The sequence below is a fragment of the Pteropus alecto genome, unplaced genomic scaffold (assembly GCF_000325575.1).
Source record: "Pteropus alecto unplaced genomic scaffold, ASM32557v1 scaffold8, whole genome shotgun sequence".
NCBI lineage: Eukaryota > Metazoa > Chordata > Mammalia > Chiroptera > Pteropodidae > Pteropus > Pteropus alecto.
The window spans coordinates 8,137,927-8,148,560 of NW_006494609.1; the positions used below are offsets into that span (position 1 = coordinate 8,137,927).

Here is a 10,634-nt window from a genome sequence, read left to right on the forward strand (position 1 = left end):
TGTCCCCCCACCGTCTTCCCTGCTGGTTGGTCCTTTTTTTTTTTTTTTTTTTGCTGATCAGATGAGAAGTCTGATTAATAGTCCTCTGGAGTTTGATTCTGTCGGGTAAAAGAAACTGCCAGTGCCCCAAAGCAGAAGAAAATGTTTCCAAGGGCCATATCAGTGTCTTTAATGACTTGATAATTAAGACAGCACTACATAAGCACAGTTTAAATGTAAGCAAATTACTTGGAAAGGAAAAAAATACGCAGACTCTTTCAAATGATAGCTATTTGTTTAATTAGAGCAGACTCTTTTTTTAAAAAAAGCTATTGACAATGGGATCCTAAATGAATTGATGGAAAATAATAGTAATTAAAGACATCTTCCTTGGTAATAGCCCAGGAAGTAAAACTCAGCATGAGTTGTAAAGTCAGAAGATGCTTGGCACAGGACTTATAAATAAAGAGGACTTGTGAGGATGTTCGAGTTCTCTTAGTTGGGCACCATGAAGCAGAGCTCAGAAAAACACTGAGAAGAGTGGCGGACACTCTTAACTAACCTTTCATTTCCAACCTCTTTCTCTTTTCTGTCTCTATTAAAGAGACCGTTAAAACGACAACAAAAAACGATTTTCTAGTCTTGCCTGAAGTCAGCTGTAGCCATGGGGTAGTGTTGGCCATTGAAATATAAGCCGAAGTCTGCTGATGTCTCTTCTTCCTTTTTTTTCATATTCCTTTCTGGAACTCAAACATGATGGCTGTGATGTGGCAGCCACTTGGCAACCAGGAAGGAAATGGCATGAAGATGAAGGCCAGTATGCTGAGGATGCCAGAGAAAACGATAGAAGATTTGGTATCTGATGACAGTTTTGGCTTCTTTGCCAGTCCTAGAAATTGTTTTAGCCTTCTTTTTATGTGAGACATATACCTTACATGTTTAAGTAACTATTAATTAGATTGTTATACATACAGGAAAATGAATTTTTATCTGATATAGAGGCCCTGCCAAAAATACCACTAAAACTCAGTATTCATTTGCTTTCTTCCTGCTCCCTACAAGTGGCTAATTAAGCAGTCATCCAAGAACACAATTAAAACAAACAAATACAAAAAACACTGCTAGTCTAAATGTATCAGTTCTCCAGAGACCTAATTAGATATGTTATATCTTTGTAAAGGTATAGACAAAACTAAGCTTTTACCTTTGTATTCCAGCCCCGAAGCTCCTTATTTAAAATGACTATAATTTCTTATTCGAATCACCACTCTTCATTTAAATCACTTATGATTATTCATTTTTAAGTCTCTAGATCTTTCCTTGAGCCTACATATAGAAGATGAGCAGCAAATGTTTATCGTACGGATAAATGAAAAACATTGTGCAAGTAAAACTAACTTCTCATTCAGGATTTCTTCATTTTTATCCCTTTTTGGGAAAGGCTTCTCAGACTTTAACAGGCTGCCTGAGACCATGGACAATACTAACTTAGATTGTTGCTGTCCTAACCATGTCTTCTGGAAGTTGTCTGAGACCTTCCCATATGGGGAGGGACAAAGGGAATAGGCAATTCAATTAGGGAGTTGTTTTTCTCAGAAGACTTCCCCTCCCACAATAACTAATGAGTACTTCTAATAATGTAAATAAGGAGTTGTTAATTTCTGTATTATATTCACTTTCTTAGATGTATAACCTCAAATGAGTACTTTGTAGAACCATGTGGAAATTTTCCTCCCTCTCCATGTGGGTGAATTTCAAGGCAGCTACTGTAGAAGTGAAAGCCTCAGAGTTCAGATTGGGTGCCCCAAATGGAAGGATCAAAATCAGTCTTTTCGCTTTCTGACCAACCACCTTCTATATGTGGTTATTAAAATAAAGCTTCTCTGTTGGCTTACTCAAATTCTCTGTGCTCTCTCTGAGGAGCAAAACCTATAGGGTTCTGTCTTCAACTTTTAGCTATCAGGCCATCATTTGATGATTGAGCTTTTGCAGCTTAACTTTGGGTCGAAACAGATTTGTTAGCTGTCTGACCTTGGATAAGTTACTTCTCTGAGTTACAGTTTCCTCATTTTTCAAATGGGAATTATAACAGTACTGATGTCATCAGGTTGTTCTGATGGTTAAATGAGGTAATATATGTATAATGCTTAGCATGGTGCCGTGCATAAACTAAGCCCTCAGCAATGTTGCTTTTTAGTTATAAAATTAATATTAAATGGCCAATTATGAATACTTAATATTCACAAATAAAATAATATTTACAACTGTCTAACAAGAATAGATTTTAGGGTAAGGTAGGTAGTGCTGACTTGTCTTTAGGAGCATGTGGCCTCCATGTTCTTTTTTTAAACAAATAATTATAGTGACATATAGAGTCTCTCTCATTCTCTTGTTGGATCTATTGGATTCCCTGTTTGGAAACTGTGTCTAAGAACTAGTGCATTAACTTAAAGAAGTTAAGAGTGTTCAGTCCAAGTTATCCTAGAATATAATGGGAAGTGAATGGTTCAACTTCAACTCTCTTTCATCTAACAGTTAGATTCTAACCCGTGCACCTGGACCAGATCAACATCTAGCATCAGTGTTAGAAAGTCTTTCTTTTCAAGAATTCTTCGATTGTGTCTTTTGCTATGGTGAAATATAATTGGGGTTCCCAATAGCCAGAGAAACCTCCTTTGTATCTAGTTCTGACCCTGCTTGGGCCTGAACAGCAGGTGGGCTTGGCAGTCAAGGAAGAACAAAATTGTTCAACATTTTTGGAGTCGAGAAAGTTTAACTTTTAATTCAATCAGGGCCTAGGAGAAGGAGGAGAGGTTCTTTGTTTTGTTCCAACTAGTTTACTCTGAGTCTGCAGCTGGTTAGAGTTTCTAAGAGGCTGTTAGTTCCAATTAATTTGGTATATACTCTTGTATGTGTGCTTGATGAATTAAGAGGCAGCAATAAATTTATCTGTGCATCAGCCATAAAATTTCCATTACTTTTCTTAATGAATTTTACATTTGATTCTGAAAGCTTTTAAAAAAGTTGCTCATTTGTTTTTCAGGGACTTCCTCTCTTCTTTCTATATAATTTGTGTCAAAATAAGAACCTGCCTTAGAGAGAGATTGGACATTTCTATAAGGCATTTTGCTTTCAGGTTCAGGGAGCCTTTGCCCTTCTTAATGTCTGGAAATGCCAAAGGCCACCATATATTATCATCACATACTTCTTGGTTCTCCAAAGTAGGATGAAATAGGAAGTCCCAGCTGAAGAAGATGGGTAGGGATTTTTGAGAAAGTTCAATTATTGGTTGCAGAGAAAAAACCCACAAGGATCTATGGAGCAAGTGGTGTGGGGGAAGAAAATAGATATTCTTTTGCAATAATGTCAGGTGTGAGTTTCCATTCCTGAGCTCAGTGCTTCCTTCCAGCAGAGAAGGCTGGAAGGAGGAGAAGCACCAAGTACTCTGAGTCTGATGCTTGGCTAAAACCTGGCCCTAAGATTTTCAAAATCTGGAGGGGAGTGACAAAAGCTGATAAACCTGCATTTCAGAGCTGCAAGCAGTTTTCTCTCTTGCATGAAATAAAGACTGGAGTATACTTCTGAAGCAGCCTGTTTCTTTGTTCTGGAAAGAACCCAAATGTAATGCACATCATAATCAGAAAATGTGTTTGAGAGGCTGTGACGGTAAGGAACTAGACTGAATATTTATGTTTTTGGCTTCTTGCATCTCAGAAGACTTGCATCTCTTAGAGAAATGCTTCTTTGCTGTGTGTTAATTTAGAATCGGTTATGGTTAAAGAGTGTTCCTCATTCTTGTGGAGGTGTGAAGACTGGAGGGCTGGCAGGAAGGACAAGCAAGACCGATCTTCACCTTGCCCTGGAGCAAGGCAGTAAGAAACGAGCAGGACTGAGATGGGGACAGTCATCCTGGACCGTACTGTTAATACGGCTCAGACTTGGAGATGGAGCAGTCTTCCCGTTAGTGACTGGGGGGGGTCAAGCTCCATCCTACCGAGGACTGATGGATTTCCAACACGAACTGGCTTTGTCATGTTGTCACCTTGGTTCAGAGTGCAGCTACTCCTGCAAGTAGGAGGAGCCCAATAGTGGGAGGGGCCTATGAGTGGGCAGAGCCTGACCATAGGAGGGACCTGAGAGTGGATGAGATCTGAGAGTAGGAGGGGCCTGAGTAGGTGGGACCTGAGAGTTGAAGAGGCCTTTGGGAGGGGCCCAAACTGAGTTTATAAATGTTAAGTGAAAATGAAGTACATTTTGGAAAATGTAAGGTTTGACCTGATTCTTGAGAAGTAGACAGTAATGAAGGATTGGAGCAGAATAAGGAGGCAGGAGGCCAGTAAGGAGGTTTTGTCCCTGTGTTATAGAAAATGAAAGAAAGGGGTTGACTTGAGAGAGATCCACAGACTGGGAATCAGCCTTTCTCAGGAAACTGCTCCACTTTCTGGAAAAGGAAGTTATCTCTGCCTCATTTCCTCGAGCACAAAATGTGGCCACTGACAATAGAGCAGGTATCCAGTGCTTCTTAGGTACTTGGCATTATCTAAGTGCTTCCAATGACCTTATGAAGCAGCAGCTATTACAGATGAGGAAACTGAGACAGCAAGTGCCAGAATAGCTTCCTGAGGCTCTTAGAAGCATCACACTGTTATAGAGTCTTGTCCCACTAACATTCCTCTTTCCCCTTTCCTTGGTATTTTCTGTAAAAACACAAAATAATAATCGCGTAATTTATCAACGCTGTTTTAGAGGATAAATGTGAAATAAGTCTCTTTTTTTGTGTCTGCTGAGCCTCCTCAAAAGTTAAAAATGTATATGAAATTTGATCACCCATCGCACAGAAGTTCTGCAGTATGATATCATCCTGTATTTCTCCATTTCTTGACTATGAGATGATGTATCCCAGGGAGCTTTACTCCTTTTTCCTGGAGTAGGGAAGGTAGGAATCAGCTACTTGGGACCAGCGGGGTACGTGTTAATGCGAAATTCCATTAATGAAGCTCATTTACTAGTGTTGCCTTAGTTTATTCTGTGGGGGAGGAACAAACTTGCTTCTACCCTCAAGTTTATTCTGGTGGGTCTAATAAATCTTGGGGTGGCTCTTTATGAACCCCCACAACCCTGATAACTTGTGTAGTAGGCAGTATTTTCCAGATAAGGTCACTGTGTGCCAGAGAGATTGTGATTTTTCTGAGGTCTTGCTGTGTTGGTACAGAAGACCAGGTCTCTGACTCCCTCTGTCCAGTCTTCAACCCTGACCTGCCCAGGGGCTTTTTCTCCCTGTGGAAAGTGGTGAGAATGTCCCCATCATCTCCTTCCCACTTGATTTGTGGCATTCACAGTAGTTCTGTGTGGCTCTCTGAGTAGCAGTTGTGAAGGTAGTGGGGCTGTTCCATTCTATGCATATACAGAGGGCCCCTCTGTTGAGATTTTACATAGTTCGAAGGGGAAGAGTCCACACTTGTTCATGAAAGCTGAAATCACTTTGGGTTGCAGATGAGGGGTACTGACATTCTCCTCTGCCCAGCCTAGTGGAACTTTTCTCATCTTTAATTTCTGCCCCTGTGTGTGGAACCTTTTGATTTGGATCTCTGCTTAAGGCCATATTCCTGGTGGGATTAGACTGTGCCAACTCATTAGTCCCGTTGGCGGATCTTCACCAGGAGCTGCAGGTGGAAAGACGACATGGGGCCCTGGGCTCTGAAGGGCCTGTTAGTCTTTAGATGTTGGATTGTTCCTTGACCTCAGCCTTTCCTTCTGACAGCGGGGCCGTGTGGGGAAAAATGCAGACTTTGAGTCCCGCCATTCGGAAGTGTGGGGCACTGGGAAATCACTCCACCTCTGAACTCTCCGTGCAGCCATCAAACAAGCTTTTTTTGACAAGCTGGGCATTAGCATTAAAGCGGGATTTGGAGGAAGGGTCAATGACGCTTTGCAAATAATACTTGTTACATAGCCATAGCAGAGAAGCCTCTGCCCATCATGAAAGCCTCAGGCATTCGCTCTCCCTCTTCCTCGTAATTGCTCCTTCTCTAAGGCTTAACTAGACCTGCAGTTCCTGTGGAGAGTGGGCTCATCATATTTGCAAGCTGGATCCCTTGACCCGGCCATCTGAGAGATGAGTTCCAGAGGTTAATGTTTCATCGAGTGATTGACAATGGCCTTTCAAAGGAGGACTATATTCCAGTTCCTGGGGCAGTTATGAAGGCTCTGTCTCCTAGTGGGGTTTTTATTCTGGTGTCTGAGATTACAGGAAAGTCTGTTGGTTGTGCGAGTCCAGGATTGGCTTCTTTGGCGTCCTGCTTGGGAGAGCATTGGGTATCTCCAAGGATGGGGTCTTTCCTACCACACTCATCTAGGTGGGCATTTACTTATTTTGGTGCCTGGCTCTCTCTTGGCTTCCCTAGACATAAGGTAAGCTCCTGGTGGGCAGGGCTTACATCGTGGACATCTTTATATATTCAGTCTGGTAAATAGTCACCCTCAGTATGTATTTGTTGAGTAAAACTTTTGATTTAATTAGTTTTAAGTGGCACATGAGTTTCTATTTTTATTTTTGAAAACCAGATTTTCATTGTAAAAGTCAAGCCAGTTCACAGTAAAAATTAAAAGCATACAAAAGGGTAAAAATAAAAATGAAATTCCTATTGTGAAGAGAAAAATCATATTGGAAGTTTTTGGAAACTCCGTGTCCCTTTTCAGAGATATCCAATGTGTCTGAATCTCAAGTACATTTTTTTTATTTTCACAGATGAGATCATACTACACCCACATCTCTGCAGCTAGCCTTTTCGTAGTTAAGTATCTGTCTTAAACATTTTTTTATAGTAGTGTAAATAGAGATAGCCCAGTTTTTAAAATAGCTGCAGTCCGTTGTATAGTTTTTCCATAATTTATTTAACCAGTTCCCTATGGATGGGTGTATGAGATGTCGCCAGAATCTCGATTGTTATGAATAACAAATATTGATTTATGTTTATATTTGTATAGCTGTGGCATGTATTTCTAGAGGTATAAGTTTATTAGATGTTGCCAGTTGCCTTTCAAAAATTACACCAATTCACTCTCTCACCAGTAGCGTATGTGAGCTCCCGTTCCTTTACGTCTGTGGTAACACTGAGGATTAGCAAATGCTTTTATCTTTGTCAGAAAAATAGGAGAAACTAACTCATTTTTTTTTTTAAAGGCTACAGTACCTGGTCTTCCTAGGTGGTCTCCCATCCAAGTACTAACCAGGCCTAATCGTGCTTAGCTTCCGAGATCAGATGAGATCGGGCGTGTTCGGGGTGGCATGGCCATAGAAAACGAACTCATTTTGACAACTGCACAGAGCTCTACAGTTGACAAGGCCTTCCGCATCCATCTTCTCGTGAACTCTGAGAAACTTGCTGTCTCCAAGCCCCCCATTCTCATACCCACTCCCATTTGGTTTCACCCCACTGAGTGCTCTTGCCAAGAGCCCTGGACACCTCCGCGCTGCTAAAAGGCTACAGTACCTGGTCTTCCTAGGTGGTCTCCCATCCAAGTACTAACCAGGCCTAATCGTGCTTAGCTTCCGAGATCAGATGAGATCGGGCGTGTTCGGGGTGGCATGGCCATAGAAAACGAACTCATTTTTTTTTTTTTAGTACAGATTTATACTTCTTTAATTATGGATGAGTTTCAACCTTTCCTGCATTTAGGGGCTATTTTATTTTATTTTGTTTTCTGTGAACTACTTGTTTAGGTCTCTTACTGATCTTATTGGATTGTTTCTCTTTCTTTTTAAAATAAACTTGTAAGGAATCTCAATTTATTTATGACATTCCTTCTTTGTCATATTTGTTAGAAAAATGTCAGTTTGTCACTTATTTTTTGACTTTGATTATGATATTTTTGTCTTAAAGAATTCTAACATTTTATGTAGTTAAATTTATCAATGTTTTCTATTATACTCCTGAATTTTATGTCATATCTAGAAAGGATTTTGCTATTTAAAAGTCTAAATAAAATTCACTTTTTTTTTTTTTTTACAAATATATTTAACTATATTTAAATGCTCAATCCATCCGGAACTTATTTTGGTACAATGAGTCGTATAGGGATCCGGAATTATTTTACCCAAAGATTAGCCAGTTGTCTAGCTCTATCTTTTCCCTATTGTTTTGAACTGATGCTTTATTTTACATTAACAAATAAATTTGTTTTTCTTATAAAAATACATGGCAGTTTTTAAAGGCGATTAACATGTTTATTTCCAAATATGTACTGCACATATATTTTTTCAGTTTCCCTGGGTAAGTTCTTTGGAATTGTTTTCAACTATGGAAATCAAAGATTTTGGTTCGTTTTGTTTCTGAAGCCAACTTTTTCTTCAAGATAAGAAATGAAAAAAGGCTACCTGTGAACAGTTTGAGGGGAGGGTGAGTTTTGCATTTCAGAAAGCTTCCCTAGAGAGGTGGCTATTGTATTGGTTCAGATTCTAGGGCAGAGCTGCAGAGCTGTAGGCCTGCTGGGTTTCTCTTTACTCTGATCTGCTCTCACCCTCAGTCAGTCAAACACACCAGTCTGGTACTTACACACACCTCTAGGGTCAACATCTGCCTCCCTCCCTGGGGCAATGCATGTGTCACTGTGGAGCTTGGCTCAGTGGAGAGCGCTGCTTCCACACACATCCTTTCATTCTGAATGAAAAGGCTTTTGATCTATGCGTACTGCTGTTTACCAGCATTTGTCTTCCTCAAATCAGAGGATTTGGCTTCCTGAGAAGTAATTAAATTATCTCTGAATCCAAATCCTAAAACACAAACGAATATTATGTTTGAATCTGAGGGAAGGGATCCTCTACTCAGGAGATGTGTACTTTAAGGGGTGTGTCCTTTCATAACTCAGCTGAAATTTAAATCCCAGATTTCCCTTTGAAAATGTTAACTAAATACGTGAGTGTAGGCAGGTTTCCACTTTGCTCAAAAGATTCTAGGTCCATAGACAGTAATTTGATTACTGACATCCCACAGACCCATCATGGAGAACTTTAGTGTGTCCTGCCGGGACTTTCGATATGGCTCTTTCATTTACCGTTAGGAGAATAAAAATTAAAAAAAAAATTTAACTTTTTTGTCATACCACACACAGATGCATAAAAACCCCAAAAAGTTTACTTGTAAACCTTAGCTCGATTGTTAAAGCTTTCTAATTTTCTTGTGTGTTTTGAGCCCCCCAAAATGAAGAAATTCCCTAGAGATTTCTCTAGCACTTTCATCTGATGCTGTCAAAGCACTTTACACTCACTATCCAATTAAGACTGAACACCTCAGTGAGAGAGAGAAGCGGCAACACCATAAACCTGACAAATAGAAGCTAGATTCCTTGAAAACCTAACTAAAATAGTTTTGGATATATTATGAGAATGCACTGAATTTAAAGCACTGAAACATTTGCATTTTGTCCAGTTGTAAACTCCTTGGTGTCTCCTAGAGTATTCAGATCATTCCACTAAGAATTCTATGTTGCTAGACTATTTGGAGCAAGTGGTATCATTTCAGAGAAATCTCTTGGGCATTAAGTACATCGGAAAAGGAATTGGAAGGCAAAGAAATCCAAAGGGAGAACTTAGGGAGCATGTTGTTTGCATGATGTAGCTCCTAGTGGGTAAGTGGGAGCTGGGGCATGGAGAGATGCTGCTAGGAATGGTTCTCGGAAGGCTGAGCAAGGTTCAGGAGGAGTCTGTGTAGCAGATTCTAGAATCTGTAATGATAGGATTCTTCGTTGCAGAAACCAACTCTGGCTAATGCAGGCAAAAGGATGTTTATTGGGAGGATACCAGCATCTTTTTGGGTAAATGGGAGCTGGGGCATGGAGAGTGGCTGCTAGGAATGGTTCTTGGAAGGCTGGGGCATGCTACTACTTTTGCTATAAAGAATGACTTTTACTATTCCTACATCTTTGTGCCACTCTCTCAAGAGTCTACATTTTGGGAGACAGCACCCAATCGACCTAGCCCAGGTCATTTGTTTACTTTGGGTCATGAAGGGGCAGGATGGAGAGAGGATCTGGCTCCTTCAATTGTGGGGGTATTATGTATGATACAATAGGGGCTTTGTATATACTTCCTTCTCATATACTAGGAAGTGAAGGGCCTGGAATGTGGATATCCAGAAAAATTAAAAATGTCCACAAGTGTCACCTCTCTCCACTTGGCTCTTCTTGCTTGGGACTGAAACCCATAAACTTAAAGTGTATGGTGCGTAAAGTGTGTGTGTGTATGGGTATGCATGGAGACTGCTCTGTCGGAGGGGTGATTGGCTTACTTCTGCCCTGGCAATAGCAGCGGGGGTACCACGGACCAGGTCTGCGCTTGTGCCATGTTCCTTTCCCCACCTTCTCTCAACTTCTCCACTGGTTATTTCTAAATGTCCACCTTGGAAAGGCACTCAGGGCAAGGTGTATGCAGATCCCACCTCTGGCCTTTCTGTTTTCCTTTTGTTCAGTAAGGACCATTGTGCCCTTGGACAGGGAACAGGACCTGACAATGGTGGCTTTATTATTTGCACTGATATAAACATTAATTAATCTGAAAATTGGACTCCAACTTGCAAACCTCCTGCTGGCCTGTCATTCCTGAGCCTAGAATGCCTCCCTGTTGCCTCGTCCTCTGAAGTCCTCCGACTCATAAGTTC

At 40.6% G+C, this 10,634-nt stretch overlaps 2 pseudogenes; both read right to left on the bottom strand.

The window, feature by feature from the left end:
* Positions 1-7,160: 7,160 nt before the first annotated feature.
* LOC112473740 lies at positions 7,161-7,279 on the bottom strand (annotated as a pseudogene).
* Positions 7,280-7,460: 181 nt separating this feature from the next.
* Positions 7,461-7,579, bottom strand: LOC112473741 (annotated as a pseudogene).
* Between the last annotated feature and the right edge of the window lie 3,055 nt (positions 7,580-10,634).